The 25,712-nt window shown below is 39.5% G+C and overlaps 1 protein-coding gene across 1 annotated transcript in view; it reads right to left on the minus strand.

Moving 5' to 3' along the window:
* The window catches only part of SLC9A7 (solute carrier family 9 member A7), a 1,149,612-nt gene that overhangs the window by 739,546 nt on the left and 384,354 nt on the right, over nt 1-25,712 (minus strand). The window lies entirely within an intron of this gene.

Raw genomic sequence — 25,712 nt, forward strand, 5'->3', positions numbered from 1 at the left:
TTTAAAGCAACAGCAGTTAAAAGAGACAAAGAGGGACATTGTATAATGGTAAAAGGCTTTGTCCAACAGGAAAACATCATAATCCTAAACATATATGCACCTAACACTGGAGCTCCCAAATTTATAAAACAATTACTAATAGACCTAAGAAATGAGATAGACATCAACACAACAATAGTAGGGGACTTCAATACTCCACTGACGGCACTAGACAGGTCATCAAGACAGAAAGCAAACAAAGAAACAATGGATTTACACTATATGCTGGAACAAATGGAATTAACAGATATATACAGAATACAGAACATTGTATCCAACAACTGCAGAATACACATTCTATTTAACAGTGCATGGAACTTTCTCCAAGATAGACCATGTGATAGGCCATAAAATTAGCCTCAATAAATTTAAGAAAATTGAAATTATATAAAGCACTCTCTCAGACCACAGTGGAATAGAACTGGAAATCAACTCCAAAAGGAACCTTCAAAACCATGCAAATACATGGAAATTAAATAAATTGCTCCTGAATAAGCATTGAATCAAAAACAAAATCAAGATGGAAATTAAAAAATTCTTCAAAATGAATGACAATAATGACACAACCTACCAAAACCTCTGGGATACAGCAAAGGCGGTGCTAAGAGGAAAGTTCATAGCCCTAAAGGCCTACATCAAAAAGACTGAAAGAGCACAAACTGACATTCTAAGGTCACACCTCAAGGAACTAGAGAAACAAGAACAAAACAAACCCAAACCCAGCAGAAGAAAGGAAATAACCAAGAGTAGAGCAGAAGTAAAGGAAATTGTTTGTTTGTTTGATTTTTTAAGAGGGAGTCTCGCTCTATTGCCCAGGCTGGAGTGCAGTGGCATGATCTCAGCTCACTGCAACCTGCACCTCCTGGGTTCAAGTGAATCTCCTGCCTCAGCCTCCCGAGTAGCTGGGACTACAGGCATGCACCATCACGCCCAGCTAATTTTTTTGTATTTTCAGTAGAGATGGGGTTTCACCATGTTGGTCAGGCTGGTCTCAAACTCCTGACTTCAAATGATCTGCCCACCTCAGCCTCCCAAAGTGCTGGGATTACAGGAGTGAGCCATCACACCCAGCAGGACATTGAAACGAAAACACAGACACACACACACACAAAAGATAAATGAAACAAAAAGCTGTTCATTGAAAAGAATAAATAAAATTGATAGATCATTAGCAAGATTGACCAAGAAAACAAGACAGAAAATCCAAATAACCTCACTAAGAAATGAAACAGGAGATATTATAACTGACACCACTGAAATACAAAAGATCGTTCAAGGCTACTGTAAACACCTTTAGGCACATAAACTAGAAAACCTAGAAGAGATGGATAAACTCCTGGAAAAATACAACCCTCCTAGCTTAACTCAGGAAGAATTAGATACTCTGAACAGAAGTAGCAAGCAGTGAGATTGAAATGGTAATTTAAAAATTACCAACCAAAAAAATCCAGGACCAGACAGATTCACAGCAGAATTCTACCAGACATTCAAAGAAGAATGGGTACCAATCCTTTTGACACTATTCCACAAGATAGAGAAAGAATGAACCCCCCTTAATTCATTCTGTGAAGCCAGCATCACCCTAATACCAAAACCAGGGAAGGACATAACCAAAAAAGAAAACTACAGACCGATATCCTTGATGACTAGAGATGCTAAAATCCTTAACAAAATACTAGCTAACTGAATCTAACAGCATATCAAAAAGATAATCCACCATGATCAAGTGGGTTTCATACCAGGGATACAGGGATGGTTTACCATATGCATGTCAATATTTGTGATACACCATATAAACAGAATTAAAAACAAAAATCACATGATCATCTCAATAGATGCAGAAAAAATATTCAACAAAATCCAGCATCCCTTTATGATTAAAACTTTAGCAAAATCAGCATACAAGGGACATACCTTAATGTAATAAAAGCCACCTATGACAAACCCACAGCCAACATAATACCAAATGGAGAAAAGTTGAAAGCATTCCCTCTGGGAACTGGAACAAGACAAGGATGCCCACTCTCACCACTTTTCTTCAACATAGTACTGGAAGTCCTAGCCAGAGCAATCAGACAAGAGAAAGAAATAAAGGGCATCCAAATCAGTAAAGAGGAAGTCAAACTGTCACTGTTTGCTGATGATGTGATCATTTACCTTGAAAACCCTAAAGACTCCTCCAGAAAGCTCCTAGAACTGATAAAAGCATTCAGCAAAGTTTTCAGATACAAAATTTATGTGCACAAATATGTAGCTCTTCTATACACCGACAGTGACCAAGCAGAGAATCAAATCAAGAATTCAACCCCTTTTACAATAGCTGGAAAAAAAATAGGAATATACTTAACCAAGGAGTCAAAAGACCTCCACAAGGAAAACTACAAAACACTGCTGCAAGAAATCGTAGACAACACTAACAAATGGAAACACATCCCATGCTTATGGATGGGTAGAATCAATATTGTGAAAATGACTATACTGCCAAGGGCAATCTACAAATTCAATGCAATCCCCATCAAAATACCACCATTATTCTTCACAGAATTAGAAAAAACAATTCTAAAATTCATATGGAACTAAAAAAGAGCCTACATAGCCAAAGCAATACTAAGCAAAAACAAAAACAAAAACAAAAACAAAAATCTGGAGGCATCACATTACCTGATTTCAAACTATACTGTAAGGCTATAGTCACTAAAACAGCATGGTACTGGTATAAAAATAGGCACATAGACCAATGGAACAGAATAGAGAACCCAGAAATAAATTCAAATGCTTATAGCCAAGTGATCTTCCACAAAGCAAACAAAAACATAAAGTGGGGAAAGGACTACCTTTTCAACAAATGGTGCTGGGATAACTGGCTGGCCACATGTAGGAGAATGAAACTGGATCCTCATCTCTCACCTTATGCAAAAATCAACTCAAGATGGATTAAGGACTTAAACCTAAGACCTGAAACTAAAAAAATCTAGAAGGTAACATTGGAAAAACCCTTCTAGACATTGACTTAGGCAAGGATTTCATGACCAAGAACCCAAAAGCAAATGCAATAAAAACAAAGATAAATAACTGAGACCTAATTCAACTAAAGAGCTTTTGCATGGCAAAATGAACAGTCAGCAGAGTAAACAGACAACCCACAGAGTGGGAGAAAATCTTCACAATCTATACATCTGGCAAAGAACTAATATCCAGAATCTACAATGAACTCAAACAAATCAGTAAGAAAAAAACAAACATGGCTGGGTGTGGTGGCTCACACCTGTAATCCCAGCACTTTGGGAGGCAGAGGCAGGCAGATCAGGGGCTCAAGAGATCGAGACCATCCTGGCCATCATGGTGAAACCCCATCTCTACTAAAAATACAAAAATTAGCTGGGAGTGGTGGCATGCTCCTGTAGTCCCAGCTACTTGGGAGGCTGAGGCAGGAGAATTACTTAAACCCAGGAGGCAGAAGGTTGCAGTGAGCTGAGATCACACCACTGCACTCCAAACTGGTGACAGAGCAAGACTCCGTCTAAAAAAAAAAAGAGAAAGAAAAAAACAAACAATCGTATCAAAAAGTGGGCTAAAGACATGAATAGACAATTCTCAAAAGAAGATCTACAAATGGCCAACAAACATGAAAAAATGCTCAGCATCACTAATGATCAGGGAAGTGCAAATCAAAACCACAGTGCAATACCACCTTACTCCTGCAAGAGTGGCCATAACAAAAAAAATCAAAAAACAGTAGATGTTGGTGTGGATGTGGTGATCAGGGAACACTTCTACACTGCTGATAGGAGTGTTAACTAGTACAGCCACTATGGAAAACAATGTGGAGATTCCTTAAAGAACTAAAAGAACTACCATTTGATCCAGCAATCCCACTACTGGATATCTACTCAGAGGAAAAGAAGTCATTATTCAAAAAAGATACTTGTGCACGCATGTTTATAGCAGCACAATTCACAATTGCAAAATCATGGAACCAACCCAAATGCCCATCAATCAATGAGTGGATAAAGAAACTGTATATATACACACACACACACACACACACACACACACATATATATATATGATGGAATACTACTCAACTATATAAAGGAACAAATTAACAGCATTTGCAGTGACCTGGATGAGATTGGAAACTAATATTCTAAGTGAAGTAACTCAGGAATGATTAAACCAAACATCGTATGTTCTCACTGATACATGGGAGCTAAGCTATGAGGACACAAAGGCATAAGAACAATACAATGGACTTTGGAAACTTGGGGGGAAGAGTGAGATGGGGGGAAGAGTGAGATGGGGGCAAGGGATAAAAGGCTAAAATGTGTCGCAGTATATACTGCTCAGGTGATAGACACACCAAAATGTCACAAATCACCACTAAAGAACTTACTCATGTAACCAAATATCAGCTGTACCCCAATAACTTAAGGAAAAAAATAATTAAAAAAAGAAAGAAATGTGAGCTGTGCATACATTTAAGAAAGACGGAAAAAAATAAATAAGATAATTATTTCCTCAATTTTTGGTGAATCACTGAGTGACAGCTTTGGTTGTGGTGGTGGTGGGTTAAATCAGAGAATAAATGTTCGCACAATGAACATTGCAAGGATTATAATCACCTGGCAGTTTCTTTATGTCTGCTGCACAGACAAAACCAATTCAGTGAGACCACGGTATTGCAGTAAAGAAAGAGTTTAATTAACACAAGGCTTCTGAGTGAAGTGACTGGAGTTATCATTCAAATCTATCTTTCCAAAGGCTCGGAGGTTAGGGTTTTTCGAGGACAGTTTAATGGACAGGGGACTAGAGATAAGGTGCTGATGATTTGTTGGGGGTGCAATCACAAGGGTGTGGAAAACAGCCCTTATGCACTGAGTCCACCTCTGGTTGGGGGGCCACCGGGTCAGTTGGGTCATGAGTCACAAATCCCGATGGGGTCAGCCATTTGCTGTTATTCAAAAATCTGAAAGACATCTCAACAGACAAATCTTAGGTTCTACAATAGTGATGTTATCTACAGGAGCAATTGGAGAAGTCACAAATCTTGTGACCTTGGGCCACGTAACTCCTGAGCAGTAAGGGATTATAGAAATTATGCCTACATTTTAGCAGAATTCAGGCCCTTTCCAGAATCCTAATCTTGAGGTCTTTTATTAGTCTTACAAAGGCAGTTTCAGCCCTTGAACAAGGAGGTGATCAGTTTTAGGGAGGGACTATTATCATCCTTTCTTCAAAGTTAAACTATAAATGAAGTCCTCCCATGGTTAGCTTGGCCTACATCCAGGAATGAGTAAAGACAGCCAGCTTGTGAGGCTAGAAGCAAGATGGACTCAGCCATGTTAGACTTCTCTTGCAGTCATAATCTTTGCAAAGGCAGTTTCAGGAGCATCTCCTCCCACCACCACACAGTTCAAAACCTGTCACAAATAGGGTGGGCTCACTGAGTGCTTTTGTGCTTTGTCATGTATTGTCATGCATTTGTATGATTATCGTAGACTTTTTGAATTTTTATTTGACAATCATTTGTATTTATTCTTTCATTCATTTTTCAACTTGTTTATTCCAATGCAAGGTCATAGGTGGCTGGAGCCCATCCCAGCAGTTTGAGGTATCAGGTGGGAATGTGCCCTGGACAGGAAGTCATCCCAGGGCAGGGCCCACCCACACATATACCCACACTCACTCACACTGGGACCATGTAGACACGCCAGTTAACTAAATGTGTACAGTTTTGGAATGTGGGAGAAAATCAGAGTCCCTGGAGAAAACCCACACACGTGGGGAGAATGTGCAAATTCCACAGAGACAGTAGTCCCTGCCCAGTATCTATTCTTTTTCTCATTGACGTGTATCTGTAGTAGGTTCATTGCCTCATGCACACAGCAAATCAATATGCTGAGACACCAGTTTGCAGTAGAGAAAGAGGTTTAATTGTAGGGTCAATGAACAAGGAGATGAGAGAAAAATCTCAAATCCATCTCCCTAAGGAATTTGGGTTTAGTGTTTTTAAGGGTTTTGGAGTGGGCTGAAGTGTGGAGATCCTTGATTTGTGAAGCGGGGTGAAGTGATGGGGCAGGGAGATGTCGAAGCTGTATTCTCATGTTGATCCCCTTTCTCTGCGGGGGTCTTCAAACTGGCTGCTGGAATTTGGGGTCAGAAAAACATCTTAAGTGATCCTTAAACAAAAGTCTCATGATTCCAATGTCAGAGATCCTGTCTATGGGAACAATGGGGATACAAATCAATTCTTAAACAATCTTATGACCCCAATGTCAGAAAGCCAATGGAAATGGAAATGGTCACTATCTAGTGTTACCTGACTTTTAGGAACAAGGAAGAGGACCAAAGTGCAGTCTGATTAATGCTTAATTATAACTATATTTCTGTCCAGAACCTGCCATGCAATTCTTATCAACACTGTGGGGACAGTTTCAAACATTATAAGGAAACAACATTGAATGAAACAATGTTACCGCAGGACTTGCTGTATCCTGTGCCTAAGGAGATCCTTTCTTCCTCCTTCCAACCTTCCTGAATCTGGTTTGTGTTAGTCTCTTCTGGCCAGCTCCAGGCAGTCTCTGGGACAAGTCATAAAATACAGATTGTGAAGTTTCAGTTATTCCACATAAGAGTTAAAGGTTCTTACATTTGCTTTAAAAACAAACATTGCACAATATAAAGATAAAAGGTAAAATTAATGCAAAAAAAATTAAATTTGTAATATTCTTCAGAACAACACTAAATAGCAGTAAAAACACCATTACTAGTTGAGAGAGCAAGAGGCTATGGAAGGGAAAAACTTTATATTTTAATACCTTTAAGGGCATTATTATTTAGAGCATTTATTAATGCTTTTTGAATAAGTGACCACATATTTTTATTTTGTGCCAATTACCTTGTCAATCTTGGAAACATGTGTGTGGATAGATAGATATAGGTAGACATAGATATTTTTCATTCAAATTCGCTTTATCTGTAATACATACATATACATATAAAGGTTTCAAAATTTTAATACCAGTGTTACTACTCACAATAAAACTACCAAGTGATAGTCAAGATTTCTTTTGACTTCTTTTTGACTTTGGTACAGTCTGTGTACTGTATTCGTAAATTATTTGAAATAATTCTTGCCTCTGTATGATTCCATTATCTTTGATATACAGTTAGGTCCATTTGATCGTTTTTGGTTATAGACTTTGGTTTGTCTTCTTTTTTAATTTTGTTTTTTGAATGTTAAACATTTGTATATTAAGTCAAAATTATATTAACAGGCATACTCAGAAATCTCTTTTCAATTCTTATCCTCTCCTCCTTTGCCCCCCTCCAAGCCCTCTGTAGGTAACCATTTCTATTAGTTTCTGGTTATTCTTCCAGTAATTTTGGGGAAAAAATTTTAGCAAATACAATACACATAATATTATTTTCTTCCTTTCACATAGAAAAGATAAAACACTATATACATGCTCTGCACCTTGTTTTTTAAAACATAACCTTCATATCAGAACATAGACACCTTGTCATTCTTGTTGTACACCTGTCTAGTACTTCATTATGAGATGATAACTTAGTTTATTCAATAAGTCCTCTGTTGGTGGATATGTCAGATGCTTCTAGTCTTTACTATTAAAAATAATGTCAGAAAATAACCTTGTACATGCATTATTTCATAATTATGGAAGTATGCCTTCAGGGCAAATTTCTAGATGTGGGATTGCTAGGTCAAGGGGCAAATGTAATCTCATTACATACTGTCAAATTCCCCTCCTTGGGACTTGTGCCATGTTACACTTTCATCAGCAATCTGTAAAAGTGCTTATTTCTCCACAGGTCTATCAACAGTGTGTTTTGTAAAACTTTGGAGTTTTGGCCAGTCTGATTTGTGTGAAATGGTAACAATACAGTGTTTTTTTGTTTTGTTTTTTTGTTTTTGAGATGGAGTCCCTGTCACCCAGGCTGGAGTGCGGTGGCGCATTCTCGGTTCACTGCAACCTCCACCTCCTGGGTTCAAGCGATTCTCCTGCCTCAGCCTCCCGAGTAGCTGAGACTACAGGCATGTGCCACCACGCCCAGCTGATTTTTTTAGTAGAGATGGGATTTGGGTTTTCACCTTGTTAGTCAGGATGATCTCGATCTCCTGACCTCTTGATCCGCCCACCTCGGCCTCCCAAAGTACTGGGGTTACAGGCGTGAGCCACTGCGCCCAACCAACAATACAGTTTTAATTGGCATTTCTATTGTTGTAAGAATGACCACCTTTTCAAATGTTCATTTGCATTTCTCTGTGAGCTCTCTGTGCATTTTGCCGTGTTTTTTCTATCAAGGTTTTAGTCTTTTTCTTCTTAATTATTAAGATCGCTTTATTTATTAGGGAGATTAATCTTTTGTCTGATATACATATAATAGTTCCTGTATGTTTACCATTTTATATTTTATTATGATTATATGTTTTTAAGGTAGGTAAATTTATTAATCTTTTATTTATTGATTCTCAATTTTGAGACATAGTCTGAAAAGCTTTTCCTGCTCTCATGTTAAAAGGAAAAACAGGGAACTTCTGCATCTGATCAAGATGGAATGTCCCATTCCTCCCAGGGTCTTCTCTTAAGAAACCCTGTGCATAACACAGCAAACAAACATAGGAAGACTCTGAAAGGTTGAAAGGAGAAAGCAGAATTCTTAGGGACCTTAGTTAGACTGAGGTATAACACAAAAGTGAATTTCCTGGGTTTCCTTATCACCTCCCTTAACATCCCAGACAGGGCACTGCAGAAGCCTCCAGCTCTCCAACCCAGAACTGCCAAGTACAGATAAAAAACAAAAACAAAAACAAAACGAAACAACAACAAAAAAAACTCCACGAAAAACCTGATAGCTCTAGCTGTCAGGCAGAACAACAGAAAACTTTTTTGGCAATACCTGTCCTACTCCAACCAAACACCAATAGAAAATCTGTACCCTTCCCTGCTGTGGGATCTTCCAATGCCCACCAGGCAAAAGCAACTGGTGCTCTGATTCCCATGCAGAGGTAATGGTAAAGCTGAGCAGAAAGCTGAACTTCTACTCCCTGCCAAACAAAAGTAGGCAGTTTGCTGATTGCCTCAGTGTAGTGTCAGTGGGGTCCAACAGCAAACTGAGCCTCCATCCTCACCAGGTAGTAATGAGACTTAAAGAGGCAGGAAGATAGGTCTAGTTCATACCCTGATCACCCCCTATCCCAAGTGTTAGCAGGGCCCAGCCGCAGGGAGCTAAGTATCCAGCCCCACACCATGTGGTATAAATAGGACTGAACAAGGCAATGCCAGTCAGCTCTAATCAGCACTCCACTGTCCACTATCCCCCTGCCACTAGTGTCAGGAGGGCTCAGTAGGGAGCTGAGCCTCTGACTCTACCCGACATTAACAAGGCAAAATGAGGTGACATGAGGTGAGTTTAGTACAGTCTTTGCTTCCTCCCACCCCTAGTATTAGTGGGGCACAGTTGGGAGATGAACTTTTCCACACCAGGCATTGATGGGACATAAGGAGGTGGTGAGTGGTGGGGTTTGTTGGCATTCCACTTTTCCTTTTCACTCCCTTGGTGTCTGCAGGGCTCAGCACAAAGCTGAGCTACTGCCTCCACTGTAGCAAAAAAGCAGAGAGAGTCAACCCTTGGCTTCCCCGCACCCTCAGTAGTGTCAATGGGAACCAGAGGGAAGGCAGGCTTACATTCCCATTAGGAGGCAGTGTGGTGGCAAACGTCAGCGCCCCATTTTCACTGGGAAGGTGTTGATGGGGCCAATGTGTGAACTGAATTTCTACCCCACACATCTACAACAAGGCAACGGGAGTCAGTGCCTACTTTTGCCAGAGTAGTATCATTGGGAACCAGAGAGCAGCTGAACATACACACCCACTCAGCCTTCATTCTATACATCAACCAGTGGACAACCTGTTAAAAAAAGAAAAAGAAGAATTAGTAGAATCCATAGTCTAATAATATAATATCCAAATGTTCAGGATATAGTCAAAAGTCATTCATCATACCAAGAACCAGGAAAATCACAGGAACGAGAAAAGATAATCAACAGACACCAACAAGGAGATGAATCTGATGATGGAATTATCTGACAAAGATTTAAAATCAGCCATCATAAAATGCTTCAACGGGTAATTACAAATTCTCTTCAAACAAATGAAAAAATTATAGAAAATCTCAGCAAAGAAATAGAAGCTATTTAAAAAGAACCAAATGGAGATTATAGAACTGAAAAACACAATAACCAAAAGAGTGGATTTGACAGAAGATAGAGTCGTGAATTTAAGGACACATCAATAGAATTTTCCCAATCTGAGCAAGAGAAGAAATAGACTGAAAAAAAAAAGAACAATCTCAGGAACTGTTGAGATGATAAAATAGATAACATTTGTCTCATGGAATACTAGAAAGAAGAGACAGAGGGCTGAAAAAGTATTTGTAGGATTGAAAAAGTATCTGAAAAATAATGGCTGAACACTTCCCAAATTTGGTGACAGACAGAAGCCTAGAGATTGATTCAAGAAGTGGAGTGAATCCCAAACAGGATAAATCTAAAGAAATACATGCCAAGACACATAACTTCTGAATAGTTCTGAAAATGAAAGACACAAAACAGAAAGAAAAGAAAGCATGAAATCCAAAGAGAAATAATGCATTACTTGTGGTGGAACACCAATTTGAATCACAGGGTATTTCTCATGTGAAACCATGAAAGCCAGAAGGAAATAACACATTTTTCAAGTATTGGAAGAAAAGACCTGTCAATTGCAAATTCTATGTCAAGCAAAAATTTTGTTCAGTAATAAAGAAGAAGTAAAGATATTCTTGGAATAAGGAAAACTAAGAATTTATTGCAAGCAAATCTACCCTTAAGGAATTGCTAAAAGAGACTTTCTAAAAAAAAAGTGGAAATGATAACAGAAGAAGGTGTGGAACTTCAAAAAGGAAAGAAGAACGTCAGAATAAGTAAAAACAAGACACTAGAAACAGAGAAGCAAAATAAACTAAAAAGAAGAGGAAGGGAAATAATAAAAAGCAGAAATCAGTGATATTAAAAACAGGAACACAATATAGAAAATAAATGAAGCAAAACTAAATTGTTTTAAAAATCAATGAAATCAATAAACCTTTGGCAAGACTAGCAAAGATAAAAAAGAGAGAAGACACAAATTACCAATCTCATAAATAAAGCATAGGCTACCACTACAGATCCTGCAGCCATTAAAGGAATATAAGGGAATACTATGAGCAACTGTGTGTTCACAAATTCAAAAACTTAGAAGTGGAACAATTCCTCAGAATCCACAAACTACCATACTCAATCACAATAAAACAGACAACCTGAATAGTCCTATAACCACTGGGTGAAAAATGATTTTGTAATTAAAGGTCTCCTGAATGGTTTCACTGGAGAATTCTATCAAACATTTAAAAAAGAATTTACTCCAATTTTACACAATACCTTCCAAAAAACAGCAGAGGTGGGAACACTTGCCAACTCATTTTATGAGACTAATATTATCCAGATACCAATAACTATACAAAGACAGTACCAAAGAAAAGAAAGAACAAAAAACTACAGAATATCTCTCATAAACAAACAAACAAAAAATCCTCAATAAAATATTGGCAAATCCAACAATATACTATAAAAAGAATTATACATCAAGACCAAATGGGATTTATTTTGGTATGCAAGGCCGGTTAAACATTTGAAAATAAATCATTGTAATAGACCCTATCAACAGGCTAAGGAAGGAAAATCATACAATCATATTAATTGACATAGAAAAAGCATTTGACAAAATCCAACACCTAGTCATGATAAAAACTCTCAGGAATAAATAGGAACCACCTCAACTTGATGAACATCTACAAAAAACCTATGGCTAATATCATGCTTTTTTTTTGAAACAAGTTCTCACTCTGTTGCCCATGCTGGAGTGCAGTGGTACAATCTTGGCTCACTACAGGCTTGACCTCCCAGTGTCAAGTGATCTTTCTGCCTCAGCCTCCTGAGTAGTTGGGAGTGTAGGTGTGTGCCACCACATCCAGCTAATTTTCATATTTTTGTAGAGACAGGGTTTCACCATGTTGCCCAGGCTGGTCTCAAACTCCTGAGCTCAAGGGATCTGTCTACCTCAGCCTCTCAAAATGCTGGGATTACAGGCATGAGCCTCCTCATCTGGCTTTAACATCATACTTTATGGAACAAGACTAAATGTTTTCTTCCTAAGTCTTGGAACAAAGCAAGAATGTCCACTCTCAGCATTTATTCAACATAGCGCAAGAAGTTTTAACTACCATAAAAGGTATATAGATTGGAAAGGCAGAAATGAAACTATCTCTATTTGCAGATGACACAATTATGCATATAGAAAATTCCAAGAAATCTACCAGAAACTCCTAGAAATAATAAGTGAGTTCAGCAAGGTAGCAGGATACAAAAATCAACACACAAAATTAATCATATTTCTATACACTACAATAAACATGTAGAAACCAACTTTCAAAACAATACCATTGCATTCTCCACAAAGAAAATGAAATACTTACGTATAAACTTAAGAAAACATGCACAAGATCTATATGGTGAAAATTACATACTGATGGAGAAGTAAAAGAATAAACAAATGGAGAATCAGTGTTCATTGATTAGAATACCCAACAAGATAAAGATGCGAGTTGTCCCCCAAATTACTTTATAGGTTTAATGCAATTCCTATCAAATATCAATAAAGTTTTTTGTAGACACAGACAAGCTTATTCTAAAATGTATTTGAAAAGGCTTGAGCCCTAAAATAGCTAAAACAATATTGAAAAAGAAGAATAAAGTGGGAGGGATCATTCTTCCCAACATTAAGACCTACTATATATCTACAGTAATCAAAACGGTGTGGTATTGGTGATGGAATAAACACATAGATAAACGAAAGAGAGTAGAGAACCTGGGCTCTCTAGACTCACATAAATATGCTCAACTGATTTTTGACAAAGATGCAAAAGGAATTCAATGAAGGAAGGACAGCCTTTTCAACAAATGGCACTGGGGAAATTGGACATCTGTAGGTTAAAAAACAAAACAAAAACCTTTACTAAATCTCATACAGACATAAATATAAAATGTAAAACTATAAAACTTTTAGAAAAAACATTATAGGAGAAAATTTTCATGATCTAGGACTAGGCAAAGAGTTTTTAGACTTGACCCCAAAAGCATGATTCAGGAAAACTGATAAATCAGACCTCATCAAAATTTAAAACTTTGATCTGTGAAAGACTGTTGAAAACATGGAAAAACAAGCAACAGACTGGGAGAAAATATTTGCAAACTACATACCTGACAAAGGAATAATATCTAGAATATATAAAGAACCCTCAAAAACTCAACAGTTAAAAAAAAAAAAAAAATCCGTGAGAAAATAGACAAAAGACCTCAACAGACATTTCACCAAAGAGGATATTCAAATTGCAAATAAATGCATGAAAATATGTTAAGTATAATCAGCCATCAGGAAAATGCAAATTTAAACTACAATGAGATAGCAGTACACACCTATCAGAATGACTACAATAAAAAATAGTGAGCCAGGCGCCGTGGCTCACCCCTATAATCCCAGAACTTTGGGAGGCTGAGGCAGGTGGATCACCTGAGGTTAGGGATTCAAAACCATCCTGGCCAACATGGCGAAACCCTGTCTCTACTAAAGATAACACAAAATTAGCCAAGCATGGTGGCACATGCCTGTAATCCCAGCTACTTGGGAGGCCGAGGCAGGAGAATTGCTTGAACCTGGGAGGCAGAGGTTGCAGTGAGCCGAAATTGCGCCATTGCACTCCAGCCTGGGCAACAAGAGTGAAACTCCATCTCAAAAAAAAAAAAAAAAAAAAAGGTGAAAATACCAAATACTTGCAAAGATGTAGAGAAATTGAATCACTTATAAATTGCTAGTGGTAATGGAAAAATGGTACAGCCACTTTGGAAAAGAGTGTAACACTTTCTTAGAAAACTAAACATGGCTTACCATACAACCCAGCAATTGCACTGACTTACATCCCTTTCTTAGTTCATTTTTGCTGCTGTAACAGAATACCATAGACTGGGGGCTTATAAACAACAGAAATTTATTTCTCATGATTCTGAAGGCTGGGAAGTCCAAGATCAAGGCACCAGCAGATATGGTACCCAACAAGGGCCCATTTCCTGATTCACAGATGGCCATCTTTTCACTGGACCCTCACAGAGCAGAAGGGGCAAAAGAAGTCTCTGGAATCTCTTTTATGAAGGCACTAATCCAATCATGAGGACCCCACACTCATGACCTAATCACCTCCCAAAAGCCCCAATCTCCAAATACCATCACCTTAGGGATTAGGATTTTAACATATGACTTTTGGGGGTACACACATATTCAGTACACTGCATTCTGTCCCTGGTCCCCCAAAATTCATGTCCTTCTCACATGTGAAATACATTCATTCCATCCCAATAAACCCAAAAGTCTTAACTCATTTCAGTGTCAACTTTAAAATCTAAGTCCAAAGTCTCATCTAAATATTATCTAAATCAGATATGGATGATATTCAAGATATGATTCATCCTAAGGCAAATTCCTTTCAACTGCGAACCTGTGAAACCAAACATGTTATGTGCTTTCACAATTTGATGGTGGGACAGGTATAGATAGACATTCCCATTCCAAAAGAGAGAAAGAAGAAAGAAGAAAAATGGGACAGGTCTCAAGTAAGTTTAAAACCTAACAGGGCAAATTCCATTAGACCTTAAGGCTTGAGAATAATTTCTTTGACTTGATGCTCTGACATCCAGGCCCACTGGGTGACAATGTTGAGTGGCGATGTCACTTTCACAGCTTTATGGGATGACCCCATGGCAGGATCTGTGCCCCCATGCCACAGATCTTCCAGGTTGTCATTGTGTGACTGCAGCCGTGGGCTATTTCAGCCTTTGAAACCTAGCTGCAAGCAGCCATGCCCCGACCTCAGCCTATGCATTCTGCATACCAGAGAAGACAGTACCACATGGATACCACCAAAGTTTGCTATCTGCACCCTCCAGAGGGGCAGCCACCACAGTCCATGCTGCACCAGGACCCATGGGAGCTGTACTTGGGGTGACAAAGGAGTACAGTGAGTGGAGACCACAAAGTGAGTTGGCAATGAGCAGGGTGCACTGAAGTTCCACAGGCACTGGCAGTCTCAGATAGAATGGCAAGCCTGATGATCTCTGAATTGCCTTCAGGGTAATTCTTCCATTGTTTTGAAGAATAACACCTAGTTTCTGTTGAGATGGCTGATCTATACTAATCTCCTTATCAAACAGTCATTTGGCCACATCTTTAGTGTCCTCATTTTTTACAATATGTATAGGCTAAGAATTTTCCTAAAATCTTTCATTTCTGCTTCCTTTTGCTTAACAATTCCAACTTTAAGTCACTTCTCTCTTCTCACATTTTGCTATAAGTAGTTAGAAGAAGCCAAGCTGCACCTTCAACACATTGCTTAGATATTTCCTGAAATAAATATCCAGTTTCATCACTCACAAGTTCTACCTTCCACAAAACACTAGAGCATATGCACAAGTCAGCCAAGTTTTTTGCCACTTTATAACAATGATCATCTTTTCTCTGTTGTCCAATAACATGTTCCTCATTTCTGCATAAGACCTCATCAGAATGGCCTTTACCACCCATATTTCCACCAACATTCTATTCAGGATCACCCGGTATTCTCTGAGAAAATTGAGGCTTTCTCTACAGCCCTATTATTTTCTTTCTGAATCTCTCATCAGAATCACCCTTAGTGGTATATTTATAGCAACATAGACTTTTTCCATCATGCACCTCAAAACTCTTTCTACCTTTACCTGCTACCCAGTTCTAAAGACAGTTTCACATTTTTAGGTGTTGCTTCCATCCTACTCTCAGTACCAAAGTCTGTGTTAGTCATGGTTCTATGGAGAAACAGACCAATAGGATGTATACATAGAGAGAGAGAGAGGTTTTTTTAGACAGGGCCTTACTATGTCACCCAGGCTGGAGTACAGTGGCTCAATCTTGGCTCACTGCAGCCTCAATTTCCTGGGCTCAAGCGATCTTCCCACCTCAACCTCCTGAGGAAATGGGACTACAAGTGTGCACAACCATGCTCAGCTAATTTTCATATTTTTTGTAGACATGGGGTTTCATCATGTTTCCCAGGCTGGTCTCGAACTCCTAAGATCAAAGGATCCACCCGCCTTGGCCTCCCAAAGTGCTGGGATTATGGGCATGAGCCACCGTACCCAGCCAGAAAGATATTTTTTATGGAGGATGGGCTCATGCAATTATGGAAGCTAAGAAGTCCCACAATTTGCTGTCTGCAACCTGGAGATCAAGGAAAAACAGTGGTGTACTTCTAGTCCAAGCCTGAAGGCCTGAGAATCAGGGGAACCAATAGTGTAACTCTCAGTCTGAGTCCAAAGGTCTAAAAACCAGGGAGCCAGAGATGTAAGTCCCAGTCCAAATCCAAAGGCCCAAGAACCAGGAACTCTGATATCTGAGGGCAGGAAAATATGGATGTCTCAGCTCAAGCAGAGAGAGCAAACTTGCCCTTCATTTGCCTTTTTGTTCTACTTAGGCCCCTCAGTGTATTAGATGATGGCCACTCACATTGGTGAGTGTGATTTTCTTTACCATGTTTACTGATTCAAAGGTTAATCTCTTCCAGAAACACTCTCACAGATATACTCAAAAATAATGTTTTACCAGCTATCTGGGCATCCCTTAGACCACTCAAGTTGACATATAAAATTAACTATCACAAGTTCATCTTTGTCAACTTGGCACCCATAGGCATCTCCTTAAACCATACTTAATCTCCAAGTGAAGACAATAACAAGGTCATAATTCGACCTAACATGATACAACTATTCTATATACAACTGAAAATGCACTAATCCCTTCCCCAGAAGAAGAAAGTCCTTGAGTGATGTTTACTCTTCTCCTGATACCCCATAACTTAAATGATATGATATAAAGTTAACAATACTTAAATACTGATATAAAGTCAATACATATTATGCTACATGATAAGAGATAAGATGAAAGAAAGCAAAGATATTTGCTACACACAGACACATGAGCATATTCACAACAAAGTAAGGTGGAGATATTCATGATAATTACAGTCTTCTTTTCTGTAAGTGGTCATGTGGATTGTAGTTGGCATTTATAACTACCTTCATTCACTACCTATTCCATATTCTCTTTGCATTCAGTAAGCACCTCAGCTGGTTGTGGTTCTTTAGCTGGTGGAGTGACCCAAATCTTTATTCCTGAAGAGTCTTGGCCATTAATATTCCTGCCTGGATTGAGTTGTTATAGTTTTCCATTGACCTTAATCACAGGGAATGATAAAACTAGAGACATCCCAAGGGGTCCCTGTATAAACCCAACATAGTCTTTCTTACCTCCATGGTGGAGTAGTAGTTCAATTCCCTCTTGGTAGTCTGGATTAATCACCCCAGACAACACTATAACTCTCTTCTTGGCCTTGCCTCAGGGGCATGAGAGCCTAAAGTGGCTGGATGACAGTCTTCCAGTTCAATGGAATTATTGTTATGACTCCTGGTGAAAGCATTCCTCCCTCTGCAACTAAGATCGCTAGCCAGCAGAGCATAAAATCACAGGAATGGGAAGCAAAATGTTGCTAGTGGGTCACTAGGTGCAATAGTGAGTGGAGCCACTCCCATTTCCATCCCTTGATTCTTGGATCCATGAATCTTGGCTATCAGATAAACAGCATATTACATCAGATATACAACCTTCTGAAGAATCTTGCCTCTAGCCCTGCAAGGTATTACCACCTAGCTGATGTTGTAACTGAGTCTTCAAAAGGCCTTTCCACTGTACTATCAAGTTAGCTGCTTCAGAATTGTGGAGAACATGATAAGACTAATGAATTCCATGAATCTGGCCCATTGCCACACTTCTTTTGCTATGAAGTGAGTTCCTTCATCAGGAGCAACACTGTACGGAATACCATGACAATGGAGAAGGCATTCTATAAGTCCATGGATGGTAGCTTTTAGCAGAAGTATTGCATGCAGGAAGGGAAAATCTGTATTTAGAATAAGTGTCTATTTCAGTAAGGACAAAATGCTGCCACTCCCATGATGGAATCAATCCAATGTAATCAATCTGCCACCAGATAGCTGGCTGATCAATCCAGGGAATGGTCCTATATTGGGGGCTCAGTGTTGGCCTCTGCTGCTGACAGATTGGGCACTCAGTGGTGGCCATAGTCAGGTTGGCCTTGGTCAATTCTGAGCCCATGCATAAACTCCATCTCTGGAGCCTGGCCACTTACTTCATTAGCCCATCGAGCAATGACAAGGGTGGCTAGGGAAAGAGGCTGACTGGTCTCCACAAAATGGTCATCCTATCCACTTGTTTATTAAAATCTTCCTCTGTGGAGGCAAACCTTTGGTGAGCACTCCTGAGATGCAAATACCTTCACATTCTTTGCCCTTTAAAGTAGTCTATCCACAGACCTCTTCCCCAAATATATTTGTCGCCAATTTTCCAATTACGTTCTTTCCAAGTCCCTGACTATCCAGCCAAATCATGGGCTACAGTCCATGAATTGGTATATAATTGCATAGCTAGCCATTTCTCTTTCTGAGCAAAGTGCATAGCTAGGTGTGCTGCTCAAAGTTTTGCCGACTGAAAGGATTTCCCTTCACCACTGTCTTTCAGGGATGTCCCAGAGAGGGGCTGTAGTTATGCAAGTGTTCCCAAAGAAGTGAACACTTATGTTTACATGAAAACCTATACAGGAGATCCGCACCAAGATGGCCGAATAGGAACAGCTCCAGCCTCCAGCTCCCAGTGTAAGCAACCCAGAAGACGGGTGATTTCTGCATTTCCAACTGAGTTACTGGGTTCATCTCACTGGGGTGCGTAGGACAGTGGGGACAGGACAGTGGGTGCGGCCCAACAATCGAGAGCCGAAGCAGGGCAAGGCATCACCTCACATGGGAAGTGCAAGGGGGAAGGGAATTCCCTTTCCTAGCCAAGGGAAACTGTGACACACAACACCTGGAAAATCAGGTCACTCCTACCCTAATACTGTGCTTTACCAAGGGTCTTAGCAAACGGCACACCAGGAGATTATATCCCATGCCTGGCTTAGAGGGTCCCGCACCCATGGAGCCTCCCTCCTTGCTAGCACAGCAGTCTGAGATCTAACTGCAAGGCAGCAGCAAGTCTGGGGGAGGGGCACCCGCCATTGCTGAGGCTTAAGTAGGTAAATAAAACAGCAGGGAAGCTTGAACTGGGAGGAGCCCACCGAAGCTCAAGGAGACCTGCCTGCCTCTGTAGATTCCACCTCTGGGGACAGGGCATAGCCAAACAAAAGACAGCAGAAACCTCTACAGATGTAAATGTCCCTGTCTGACAGCTTTGAAGAGAGTAGTGGTTTTCCCAACATGGAGTTTGAGATCTGAGAATGGACAGATTGTCTGCTCAAGTGGGTTGCTGACCCCCAAATAGCTTAACTGGGAGACACTCCCCACTAGGGGCAGACTGACACCTCACACCTCACACGGCCAGGTACACCTCTGAGACAAAGCTTCCAGAGGAACAATCAGACAGCAACATTTGCTGTTCAGCAATATTCACTCTTCTGCAGCCTCCACTGCTGATACACAGGTAAACAGCATCTGGAGTGGACTTCCAGCAAACTCCAACAGACCTGCAGCTGAGGGTCCTGACTGCTGGAAGGAAAAATAACAAACAGAAAGGACATACACACCAAAACCCCATCTGTATGTCACCATCATCAAAGACCAAAGGTAGATAAAACCACAAAGATGGGGAAAAAGCAGTACAGAAAAGCTGGAAATTCTAAAAATCAGAGCACTTCTCCCACTCCAAAGAAACGCAGCTCCTTGCCAGCAATGGAACAAAGCTGGATGGAGAATGACTTTGACGAGTTGAGAGAAGACTTCTGACAATCAAACTTCTCCGAGCTAAAGGAGGAATTATGAACCCAGTGCAAAGAAACTAAAAACCTTGAAAAAAGATTTGACGAATGGCTAACTAGAATATCCAATGCAGAGAAGTCCATAAACGAACTGATAGAGATGAAAACCATGACATGAGAACTACATGACAAATGCACAAGCTTCAATAACCGACTCGATAAACTGGAAGAAAGGGTATCAGTGATTGAAGATCAAATGAATGAAACAAAGTGAGAAGAGAAGTTTAGAGAAAAAAGAGTAAAAAGAAATGAACAAAGCCTCCAAGAAAAATGGGACTATGTGAAAAGACCAAACATACATCTGATTGGTGTATCTGAAAGTGACAGGGAGAATGAAACCAAGTTGGAAAACACTCTGCAGGATATTATCCAGGAGAACTTCCCCAACCTAACAAGGCAGGACAACATTCAAATTCAGGAAATACAGAGAACACCACAAAGATACTCCTCGAGAAGAGCAACTCCAAGACACATAATTGTCAGATTCACCAAAGTTGAAACGAAGGAAAAAATGTTAAGGGCAGCCAGAGAAAAAGGTGGGGTTATCCACAAAGGGAAGCCCATCAGACTAACAGCGGATCTCTTGGCAGAAACTCTACAAGCCAAAAGAGAATGGGGGCCAATATTCAACATTCTTAAAGAAAAGAATTTTCAACCCAGAATTTCATATCCAGCCAAACTAAGTTTCATAAGCGAAGGAGAAATAAAATCCTTTACAGACAAGCAAACATTGAGAGATTTTGTCACCACTAGGCCTGCCCTACAAGAGCTCCTGAAGGAAGTACTAAACCTGGAAAGGAACAACCGGTACCAGCCATTGCAAAAACATGCCAAAATGTAAAGACCATGGATGCTAGGAAGAAACTGCATAAACTAATGAGCAAAATAACCAGCTAACATCATAATGACAGGATCAAGTTCACACATAACAATATTAACCTTAAATGTAAATGGGATAAATGCTCCAATTAAAAGACACAGGCTGGCAAATTGGAAAATGAGTCAAGACCCATCAATTTGCTGTATTCAGGAGACCCATCTCACATGCAGACACACACATAGGCTCAAAATAAAGAGATGGAGGAAGATCTACCAAGCAAATGGAAAACAAAAAAAGGCAGGGGTTGCAATCCTAGTCTCTGATAAAACAGACTTTAAACCAACAAAGATCAAAACAGACAAAGAAGCCATTAAATAATGGTAAAAGGATCAATTCAACAAGAAGAGCTAACTATGCCAAATATATATACACCCAATACAGGAGCACCTAGATTCATAAAGCAAGTCCTTAGAGACTTACAAAGAGACTTGGACTCCCACACAATAATAATGGGAGATTTTAACACCCCACTGTCAACATTAGACAGATCAATGAGACAGAAAGTTAACAAGGATATCCAGGAATTGAACTCAACTCTGCACCAAGCAGACCTAATAGCCATCTGCAGAACTCTCCACCCCAAATCAACAGAATAGACATTCTTCTCAGCACCACATCACACTTATTCCAAAATTGACCACATAGTTGGAAGTAAAGCACTCATCAGCAAATGTGAAAGAACAGAAATTATAACAAACTGTCTCTCAGACCACAATGCAATCAAACTAGAACTCAGGATTAAGAAACTCACTCAAAACCACACAACTACATGGAAACTGAACAACCTGCTCCTGAATGACTACTGGGTACATAACGAAATGAGGCAGAAATAAAGATGTTCTTTGAAACCAATGAGAACAAAGATACAACATACCAGAATCTCCGGGACACATTTAAAGCAGTGTGTAGAGGGAAATTTATAGCACTAAATGCCCACAAGAGAAGGCAGGAAAGATCTAAAATTGACACCCTAACATCACAATTAAAAGAACTAGAGAAGCAAGAGCAAACACATTCAAAAGCTAGCAGAAGGCATGAAATAACGAAGATCAGAGCAGAACTGAAGGAGATAGAGACACAAAAAACCCTTCAAAAAATCAATGAATCCAGGAGCTGGGTTTTTGAAAAGATCAACAAAATAGATAAACTGCTAGCAAAACTAATAAAGAAGAAAAGAGAGAAGAATCAAATAGATGCAATAAAAAATGATAAAGAGGATATCACCACTGACCCCACAGAAATACAAACTCCCATCAGAGAACACTATAAACAACTCTACGCAAATAAACTAGAGCACCTAGAAGAAATGGATAAATTCCTGAACACATACACTCTCCCAAGACTAAACCAGGAAGAAGTTGAATCCCTGAATAGACCAATAACAGGTTCTGAAATTGAGGCAATAATTAATAGCCTACCAACGAAAAAAAGTCCAGGACCAGACGGATTCACAGCCGAATTCTACCAGAGGTACAAAGAGGAGCTGTTACCATTCCTTCTGAAAGTATTACAATCAATAGAAAAAGAGGGAATCCTCCCCAACTCATTTTATGAGGCCAACATCATCCTGATACCAAAGCCTAGCAGAGACACAACAAAAAAAGAGAATTTTAGACCAATATCCCTAAAGAACATCGATGCAAAAATCCTCAATAAAATACTGGCAAACCAAATCCAGCAGCACATCAAAAAGCTTATCCACCACGATCAAGTGGGCCTCATCCCTAGGATGCAAGGCTGGTTCAACATATGCAAATCAATAAATGTAATCCAGCATGTAAACAGAACCAAAGACAAAAACCACATGATTATCTCAATAGATGCAGAAAAGGCCTTTGACAAAATTCAACAGCTCTTCATGATAAAAACTCTTAATAAATTCGGTATTGATGGAACATATCTCAAAATAATAAGAGCTGTTTATGACAAACCCACAGCCAATATCACACTGAATAGGCAAAAACTGGAAGCATTCCCCTTGAAAACTGGCACAAGACAGGGATGCCCTCTCTCACCACTCCTATTCAGCATAGTGTTGGAAGTTCTGGCCAGGGCAATCAGGCATGAGAAAGAAATAAAGGGTATTCAATTAGGAAAAGAGGAAGTCAAATTTGTCCTGTTTCCAGAAGACATGATTGTATATTTAGAAAATCCAGGCCGGGCGCGGTGGCTCAAGCCTGTAATCCTAGCACTTTGGGAGGCCGAGACGGGCGGATCACGAGGTCAGGAGATCGAGACCATCCTGGCTAATATGGTGAAACCCCGTCTCTACTAAAAATACAAAAAACTAGCCGGGCGAGGTGGTGGGCGCCTGTAGTCCCAGCTACTCGGGAGGCTGAGGCAGGAGAATGGCGTAAACCCGGGAGGCGGAACTTGCAGTGAGCTGAGATCCGGCCACTGCACTCCAGCCTGGGCGACAAAGCGAGACTCCGTCTCAAAAAAAAAAAAAAAAAAAAAAAAAAAGAAAAGAAAATCCCATCGTCTCAGCCCAAAATCTCCTTAAGCTGATAAGCAACTTCAGCAAAGTCTCACGACAAAAAATCAATGTGCAAAGGTCACTAGCATTCTTATACACCAGTAACAGACAAACAGAGAGCCAAATCATGAGTTAACTCCCATTCACAATGGCTTCAAAGACAGTAAAATACCTAGGAATCCAACCTACAAGGGATGTGAAGGACCTCTTCAAGGAGAACTACAAACCACTGCTCAATGAAATAAAAGAGGACACAAACAAATGGAAGAACATTCCATGCTCATGGATAGGAAGAATCAATATCAGGAAAATGGCCATACTGCCCAAGGTAATTTATAGATTCAATGCCATCCCCATTAAGCTACCAATGACTTGCTTCACAGAATTGGAAAAAAACTGTTTTAAAGTTCATATGGAACCAAAATAGAGCCCGCATTGCCAAGACAGTCCTAAGCCAAAAGAACAAAGCTGGAGGCATCACGCTACCTGACTTCAAACTATACTACAAGGCTACAGTAACCAAAACAGCATGGTACTGGTACCAAAACAGAGATATAGACCAATGGAACAGAACAGAGCCCTCAGAAATAATACCACACATTTACAGCCATCTGATCTTTGACAAACCTGACAAAATCAAGAAATGGGGAAAGGATTCCGTATTTCGTAAATGGTGCTGGGAAAACTGGCTAGCCATCAGTAGAAAGCTGAAACTGAATCCCTTCCTTACACCTTATACAAAAATTATTTCAAGATGGATTAGAGACTTAAATGTTAGACCTAAAACCATAAAAACCCTAGAAGAAAACCGAGGCAATACCATTCCGGACATAGGCATGGGCAAGGAATTCATGCCTAAAACACCAAAAGAAATGGCAACAAAAGCCAAAATTGACAAATGGGATCTAATTAAACTAAAGAGCTTCTGCACAACAAAAGAAACTACCATCAGAGTGAACAGGCAACCTACAGAATGGGAGAAAATGTTTGCAATCTACTCATCTGACAGAGGGCTAATATCCAGAACCTACAAAGAACTCAAACAAATTTACAAGAAAAAAACAAACAAACCCATTAAAAAGTGGGCAAATGATATGAACAGACACTTCTTAAAAGAAGACATTTATGCAGCCAACAGACACGTGAAGAAATGCTCATCATCACTAGCCATCAGAAAAATGCAAATCAAAACCACAATGAGATACCATCTCATACCATTTAGAATGGCGATCCTTAAAAAGTCAGGAAACAACAGGTGCTGCTGGAGAGGATGTGGAGAAATAGGAACACTTTCACACTGCTGGTGGGGCTGTAAACTAGTTCAACCATTGTGGAAGACAGTGTGGCAATTCATCAAGGATCTAGAACTAGAAATCCCATTTGACCCAGCCATCCCATTACTGGGTATATACCCAAAGGATTATAAATCATACTGCTATAAAGACACATGCACACATATGTTTATTGAGGCACTATTCACAATAGCAAAGACTTGGAACCAACCCAAATGTCCATCAATGACAGACTGGGTTAACAAAATGTGGCACATATACAACATGGAATACTACACAGTCATAAAAAGGGTGAGTTCATGTCCTTTTTAGGGACATGGATGCAGATGGAAACCATCATTCTCAGCAAACTATCGCAAGAACAGAAAACCAAACACCGCATGTTCTCACTCATAGGTGGGAATTGAACAATGAGAACACTTGGACACAGGAAGGGAACATCACACACTGGGGCCTGCTATGGAGTAGGAGAAGTGGAGAGGGATAGCATTAGAAGATATACTTAATGTAAATGACGAGTTGATGGGTGCAGCACACCAACATGGCACATGTATACATATGTAACAAACCTGCACGTTGTGCACATGTACCCTAGAGCTTAAAGTATAATAAAAAAGAAAAAAATAAAAATAAAATAAAATAAAATAGACATCTTTATAGATATGAAGTAATATCTCACTGTGATTGTGATTTGAATTTCTCTAATAATTCTTGAGGTTGATTATTTTATGATATACCTTGTGGCCATCCATATATATTCTTTGGAGAAATTTCTATTAAATTTTTTTATTGTGTTCTTAGTTTTTTTTGTTTTTGCTATTGAGTTACAGCAGTATATTATAATTTTTAGATATTAACTGCATATTAACTTTATGGTTTGCAAAAAAATAGAGTAAATTACTTTCGATAACTTTCTGAAAAAAAAGAAAACCTATACATAAATGCTGATATAAGCTTTATT

The sequence above is a fragment of the Macaca thibetana genome, chromosome X (genome assembly GCF_024542745.1).
Source record: "Macaca thibetana thibetana isolate TM-01 chromosome X, ASM2454274v1, whole genome shotgun sequence".
Classification (NCBI taxonomy): domain Eukaryota; kingdom Metazoa; phylum Chordata; class Mammalia; order Primates; family Cercopithecidae; genus Macaca; species Macaca thibetana.